Source organism: Tiliqua scincoides, chromosome 1, assembly GCF_035046505.1.
Source record: "Tiliqua scincoides isolate rTilSci1 chromosome 1, rTilSci1.hap2, whole genome shotgun sequence".
NCBI classification, from domain to species: Eukaryota; Metazoa; Chordata; class Lepidosauria; order Squamata; family Scincidae; genus Tiliqua; species Tiliqua scincoides.
In genome coordinates, this window is record NC_089821.1 from 156906622 (window position 1) to 156914610 (window position 7989).

Below are 7989 nucleotides of genomic sequence, written 5' to 3' on the forward strand. Positions count from 1 at the left end.
CCCTTGGTTAAACTTGGGAGGAAGAATAATCAATAACTTGTTTCTAATACCATTTGTGGGGGAGATGCAAGATATTATATCCTTGAGGGCAACGCATAGAGTACAGAGAGTTACTTCAATAAGAAGAGCCCCGCTGGATCAGGCCAAAGGCCCATCTAGTCCAGCTTCCTGTACGTAACAATGACCCATCAAATACTACAGAGATGGTGGTTGGCAACCTTCAGTCTCGAAAGACTATGGTATAAGCCTACAGCACCCGGTATTCCCAAGCGGTCTCCCATCCAAGTACTAACCAGGCCTGACCCTGCTTAGCTTCTGAGATCAGATGAGATCGGGCATGTGCAGGGTAACAGCACACAAGACTACAAGACACAAGCTGCGTCCTGGTGCCCTCTCCTGCATCTGGCATTCTGAGATAGCCTACTTCTGAAATCAGGAGCTTGCACATACCTATCATGACTTGTAACCCGTGATGGACTTTTCCTCCAGAAACTTTTCCAATCTCCTCTTAGAGTCATTTAGGTAAGATGCCATGACCGCTTCCTGTGGCAAGGACCTCCACAGTCTAATTACATGCTGGTTAAAGAAATATTCTCTTTTGTCTGTCCTAACTCTCCCAACATTCAATTTGAGTGGATGACCCCAGGTTTTGGTATTATATGAGACGGAAAAGAGCATCTCTCTATCCACTTTATCCATCCCCTGCATAATTCTGTACATCTCAATCATGTCCCTCCTCAGGCGCCTCTTTTCTAAATGGAAGAGCCCCAAACACTGTAGCCTTTCCTTGTAAGGGAGGTACCCCAGCCCAGTAATCATTTTAGTGGCTCCCTTCTGCACCTTTTTCATTTCCACAATATCCTTTTTGAGATGTGATGACCAGAACTGGACACCATACTCCAGGTGAGGCCTTACCATTGATTTGAAACAATGGCATTATAATATTATGCATCTTATTCTCAATACCTTTTCTAATGATCCCAAGCATGGAATTAGCCTTTGAAGAATGCCACTGCACACTGTCAATCAAGCTGTCCACCAGCACCTCTCTCCTGATCTGTCACAGACAGCTCAGAACCCATTCGCCTATATGTTGATTCTTTGCCCCTGTGGTCCCTGTGGGTCAGTCCCATGATGCCATATGAATGGCAGACTTATGCAGATTGGACAAATGGCAATGCTTCTTCTTATGGGAGTGCTACCTCTCCCACACTTGAAATAAGAAATCCTTGTATCTGATTGGCCCGGGAGTTGAGCCTGGAACCAGTCCAGAGAGGTTTTTTTGACCGGGCCTTTGGACAGAAACTAGCGTTGCTGTATTGCTATTAGAGTCAGCAAATATTGTCAGGCAATACTGTAGGCTATCCTCAGGGAAAGGAATGCTACCTTGAGATGGAATCACATCAGTTATCCACACTGATCCATTTAAAAGTGCACCAGTGGCATAGGAAGGGACTGCTGCTCCCATACTGCTAAAGTAATTTTTGAATTAGACTTTTATGTAAGGCAACAAAAATATGCAACTGGCTTCCCTGGCATGTTACTATTTTTTGCTTCCTGTGGCATACTTTCTAAATATTTCAGAAAGAATTTTTAAAAACATTCTCTGTGAGCATACCAATAAACAGAAATCAAAGTTTAAGCTTTTCCTGCTACTTATAGCCCAATCCTATTGCTTCAACACTGCCAGAACTAATGTTCCAGCAGAGAATGGATGGCACGCAATGCAGGCAATTTGCTCCAAATTCCCCTCTGATAGCAGCCAGCACATTCTCTTTGTTTTCTCAGACTTGAACAAGGTAAAGAGCTGGTGCAGGTTTAAGGGGACCCATAGGAGACCATGATGTGGTGGAATAGGATAAGTAGACATTTACCCCACTTCCCTCTCCTGCTGCATCATACCACCTCCCTGGCAGGGGAGGTGTAAAAGATTGAAATGATAGTATCATCCCAGGGAAAGCCTCACCTGTTTAACCCATTTTTGCTCCGCCCCACAGGTGTACACATTTGGTCCCTGTTGCATATATGCAATGTTGGGCAGAAATGGCTTACACTTACATAAGAACATAAGAACAGCCCCACTGGATAAGGCCATAGGCCCATCTAGTCCAGCTTCCTGTATCTCACAGCGGCCCACCAAATGCCCCAGGGAGCACACCAGATAACAAGAGACCTCATCCTGGTGCCCTCCCCTACATCTGGCATTCTGACTTAACCCATTTCTAAAATCAGGAGGTTGCGCATACACATCATGGCTTGTACCCCATAATGGATTTTTCCTTCAGAAACTTGTCCAATCCCCTTTTAAAGGCGTCTAGGCTAGACGCCAGCACCACATCCTGTGGCAAGGAGTTCCACAGACCGACCACATGCTGAGTAAAGAAATATTTTCTTTTGTCTGTCCTAACCCGCCCAACACTCAATTTTAGTGGATGTCCCCTGGTTCTGGTATTATGTGAGAGTGTAAAGAGCATCTCCCTATCCACTCTGTCCATTCCCTGCATAATTTTGTATGTCTCAATCATGTCCCCCCTCAAGCGTCTCTTTTCTAGGCTGAAGAGGCCCAAACGCCGTAGCCTTTCCTCATAAGAAAGGTGCCCTAGCCCCGTAATCATCTTAGTCGCTCTCTTCTGCACCTTTTCCATTTCCACTATGTCTTTTTTTGAGATGCGGCGACCAGAACTGGACACAATACTCCAGGTGTGGCCTTACCATAGATTTGTACAACGACATTATAATACTAGCCGTTTTGTTCTCAATACCCTTCCTAATGATCCCAAGCATATTGGGTCGACACTTTCATCGACCTGTTCACCACCACCCCAAGATCTCTCTCCTTATCTGTCACAGACAGCCTCAGAACCCATCAGCCTATATCTAAAGTTTTGATTTTTTGCCCCAATGTGCATGACTTTACACTTACTGACATTGAAGCGCATCTGCCATTTTGCTGCCCATTCTGCCAGTCTGGAGAGATCCTTCTGGAGCTCCTCACAATCACTTCTGGTCTTTACCACTCGGAAAAGTTTGGTGTCGTCTGCAAACTTAGCCACTTCACTGCTCAACCCTGTCTCCAGGTCATTTATGAAGAGGTTGAAAAGCACCGGTCCCAGGACAGATCCTTGGGGCACACCGCTTTTCACCTCTCTCCATTGTGAAAATTGCCCATTGACACCCACTCTCTGCTTCCTGGCCTCCAACCAGTTCTTAATCCACTTATGTGTGTATGAAGCCATTGTTAAAGGCACAGGAGCAGGACAAGTAAAAACATGACAAGCACATATGTCAGTCATGTCACAGCAAGCTGTGTGACAGTAACAGCCCAATCTTCTGGGTAAACTGCACTGCCAGAATTAGCATTCTGGGCGTGCAGCATGTTTTACAGCTGTTGCAGATGGTGGCACACCAGTTTTTGTAGCCAGGCTGCCACTGCATGTGGGAAGTGGCCACAGCTGCATGCTAGCGCCCTTCCCATGAGCTCCAGCACCTGTTAGTCAATGCAGGGGTGGGGGTGGGTGGGCAGAGCACAGCGGTGAGGGGGCAGATTGGGTCAGAGACTAGGGCAGGGAAGAGGCAGAGGATGGTTGCAAATGCGCCGTAGAGCACATTTGTGCCTTCTCATGTGTCGGCTGGGCTGGCACAGGGACATGTGCCAGCCCACGGAAACTGCATCCAGCCTCTGTGCCAACTTGGAGAGGGAAGGTTGTGCTGGCTGAGCTTGGCCGATGCAGGGGTCTGTGGAGGGCAGGGAGGAGGCAGGAGGGAGGCATTCCAGGGCGAGTGAAGGGCAGGCAGACGACGGTCCAGGGGGCAGGTGGGTGGGGTGTGGGAGGCAGGGCTGGGACCTGGCAGTTATGCTGGAGCCCAACCCTGATCCCTGAGCAGTGCTAAGTGGCTTCAAGCCGCTCTGTTCTTCTTGGACTTGTGTCACCTCCTGAGGTGGTGCAGGTCTGAGGAGACCCATTGGGGCTGTAGTGGCTTATCTGGGGTAAGGGGAAGAGTTTCCCCTTGCCTCTGGCTGAGCTGATTCTGGCCCTAATCTTGTGCTGGATACAGCGCAGGTGTTATGTACGCAAGTTATGCAGGATTGAAATCCTGCATAACTGATTGGCCCAGACTTATGGCTGGCCAATCAGGTGATGGATAGAAATCCTACCATCCGATTGGCCCTCTAGTTAATGTTTCAGTTGCACCAATCACGGGGAGTCTGGGTGGAGCTAAAGGGAATAAAAGCCAGAGGTGTTTGCCTTGTGCCAGATTCATTGCCAGGTCCTGTTCTGAAGATGGAATAAACGTATTGAACTGTTATCTCTATGCCTTCCTTTATTCGCATGGACCCACTATATAACAGCAGGCCTTCTGGCTTGTCTGTTCCAGCGCAAGATAAAATGGCGTTGAACATTTCCTATGCCCATTCCTGGCCTCAGCCTGCCTTCCTGAGTCCACTTGAATTCTGTGCAAGCTAAATCATTAGTGCGGGTCTGAGCAGACCCATTTGGGCAGTAGAGGCTTAACCTCTGACAAGGTAATAGATGAACCCTTATCCAAAAGAGACCTCCAGGACTGCCCCTCTGCATGTTGTAGTATGCACTCTGGTTGCACAGTTGCATCTACAGGATGGTTTTAATGGGATTGGACTGCTAGTTACTCAGGCATATATGAATATTGTACAAGCAGCTTTTGACATATAAGGGGGTTATGTTCCTAAAAAAATCACACAAGTATCAAAAATGCACAAAGAAAGACTGGTTTTTCTGTAGAGAATAATGGGATCTGCAGGGGTTAATGGTCCACGAACACTCACTTTAATGAATGGAAATTGCAGAGAGAGACTCTTGGGATTGGGACAGTGAGGCTGCCGGTGTTGGGGGCTCAGATTGCTCATTGTCTCTGGGTGTTTTGCAGAAGGAGGACAGCAGTGTCTTTTGCGTGGCTTTGATTTTTTCTCTCTCCTGCAAGATCTTTTGGTAGCACTGCACAGCTGAGCACACATCTCTGCTCTCTATGAAGCAGTGATCGTTTTTGACATCATCCTTGTCCAGGATGGCTGAAGCACTCTTGATCAAAACTGTCAAGTGTTGGGGGGGAGGGGTAAATGGATGTCTTCGCAAAGATCTTGTGTGGAGCTTGGATGGGTGGGGACATTGTCCACTAGCAGTAAGATCTTAAAGGACAGATTTTCCCTTTCTCAGAAAAAACACATCTTTGAGTTTAGATCTGAGCCAGAAGCGGAAAATGTGATTGGTAACCTATTTCTTGCTGTTTGCGAAGCAGTGGACCAGTAAATGATTTTTAACACAGCCTTTGAGAGCACAGGGGTTTGCAGAGTGATAGATGAACATCAGTTTCAGATTGCAGTCCCCTGAAGCAAAGTGTAACAGAGGCCTTGAAGCTGGGTGCACTTTTCTCCTCCTGAGAAATATAGAGTCATGCTGGCATTCATTTTAAAAATGGAACTGTTTTGTCCAGGCTGCTTTGTGGAGTAAGGCCCCCTTTCCCATGATAGCCGTCAGGGTGTCCACAAACAGTTCAGCCACCACAGCACCATGGTTGCCACCTCCCTGCTCATTTGATGTTGGGGTAGCCATAACTTCTTCTAAAGTTAGCGATTCATTAGGAGCTTGCTGTGAAGGGGTTCATGGAACCTTCTTCCTCTTTCTGGAGCTCTTGCACAACTGCATGAGCTTTCTCCTGAGCCAAGAACATGCTCACCAGGGTGTTGTGCTGATTCTGATAGTTAATCCACGTGCTCAATATTTGCTCCATTATGGAGCTTCTAGCATACAAAGTCTTCTTAGCGCTTGCAGCTGTTCCCACCTGAGTACCATTCTTCATCTTCTCTGCACTATCCTGAATGGTGCTCTCAGTAAGCCCAGCATGAGGCTGACATCTGAGACACACTCTCCTCTTTGGAGCTGGTGAATCACATCACACTTGACATCCATTGTGATTGATTTTTGCACCTTCTATGCTCCAGGCTCCTCGGGCAATGCAAAGTGAAACTTTCCTGACATAGTTATGCAGAGAAAAGAGCCAAATGTTCCACATGTCTCTCTTGGCAGCTAAATATGCAGAAGTACAGGACACCAATCCACATTTTTTTTTTAAAAGAGCCTGTGCAACATGCACTTTAGTTAATTGATCTGCTAATCATGCTATTTCAAAAACAGGTAAAATAAGTCTGTAAATCAAGACCACAAATCAAGAGTTCCCAGTATAATCTTTTCAGTAAAGTTAGCAATATTCTTTGCATGAGCCAGCCTTGACAGAGGATGACTGGAACTCAGTGATGATTGCTAAAAATATTGCCAACTCAGACTGATTGGAGAGGTTGACAAATGTATCTAAGCAGGCAGGACTATATACAGGCGTGTACTGCTTAACAACCTTCCGCTTAATGACAGACCGCATATACGACAATGATCAAAGCGCAACAAAGAAGCTCTTAATGAGGCAGTCAGGTCTCCCATAGCCTGCAGGAGAGTGGCTGTTTACACAACAAAGAGACTCTTAATGCAAGGAAGAGGCAATCTCTGTGCAGCCAGCAAGTGTCTGGCAGGGAGTGTCTGTTTACACAACAGAGACACTAGATTGGGCTGAATGTTCACTTAATGACCCAATTGCATAACAACGGATAAGGGATAAGAGAACGTATTTCTGTCATTACATGGTGCACATCTGTTCTAGAATGGGCCACTAATGCAGAGTATTAAATGAGGGCAGGACCCAAACTAAATAAATGCCTGGGGAATCAGTCTCAAAGGGCAGTCAGGCTGGAGGTGGTGGTGCTAGTAAATTCTCCTCCTTCAAGAAATAGCCTTTTGGTTTTGACATTTTATATCAACACAGTGGCCTGCAGAATGATTCCTGTACATGCATACATGTGAGACCATCATGCCAGAGTGAGTGCTTGTTGAACGGTGCTTCCATAATTGCCATCTAATTGAACTCCAGTAACTGGCTCAGGAGATCAACCAATGACAAGTTGTTTAAGCAGTTTGCCATTGTTGAGATGTGAGCAGATTCCTGGGCATAGCATCAAACATCGTCCTGTGGATGAAAAACATTACCTTGAAAAGTGGATCATGTGGTTCTTTCTCACTTGGAACTTAACAGTCATTCAGCTGCTGAAACGTATGAAAATGGAACAGGTCCTCAGTCCTGAACAACCTCCAGAGTGACAGTGCTAGGAGGAGGAAGAAACTACACTTTGTTTCTTTTTGGCCCTTCAGTAATCTTGGGGACTTTTCAAATCACGTTCTCATTGCTCACCTTGTAGATAGCCAGCTTGCAACACAGGCGCTGAGGGTAAATGACAGAATATACATTTTAGCCACAAAATTGACATTTTAACCACAATATACGGATTCAGTTCCAGTCAACAAGAGCTGTGGACATAGCAATCTGCACTACAGTGAAATTGTAGCCTTCTGTATCATTATCACTTCAAGGTTTCAAGCTTTCCAGGGCTTCTGGACAGCAGGCAAGACTCTTATGGAAAACAATGAATGGCACCAGCCTTCCAAGTCAAACAACAATTTATAAATCCATATGCCATCAAGTGACATTGCAATTCATCAAAACAAGGGCAAATGGAAGATAACAGCCATCTCATGTTCCATCTCAGTGCCTCTCTACCAAACTCTGAGCATGTCTCAATGGCTTTCTGATGTGCGTTTCTCATACACACAATTTGTACTTAGCATGGCAACTCTGTTCTCAAATAATATTGATGTACAGGCTTTGCACAAGGGCCTGGCAACTGCGGTAAACAGCAAGCTTTGGAATGTAAAATCAGTTGCTTCTTAAATACAGTATTATTTCTTGGCATTGTAAATTGAAGTATTTCTTTTTCCTGTGGATCCAGGAATCTAGCTGGGATCCAAGCCAATTCTCTCTCTCTCTCTCTCTCTCTCTGTTTGAACAATTTAATAATTCCAGAACTAAACTAAGTTGTTCAGCCTCACCATAATAAAATGTCTTTGTCCC

General features: G+C 45.8%; 1 pseudogene; it reads right to left on the reverse strand.

The window, feature by feature from the left end:
- Positions 1-244: 244 nt before the first annotated feature.
- On the reverse strand, positions 245-363 carry LOC136637978 (5S ribosomal RNA; annotated as a pseudogene).
- Positions 364-7989: the final 7626 nt, after the last annotated feature.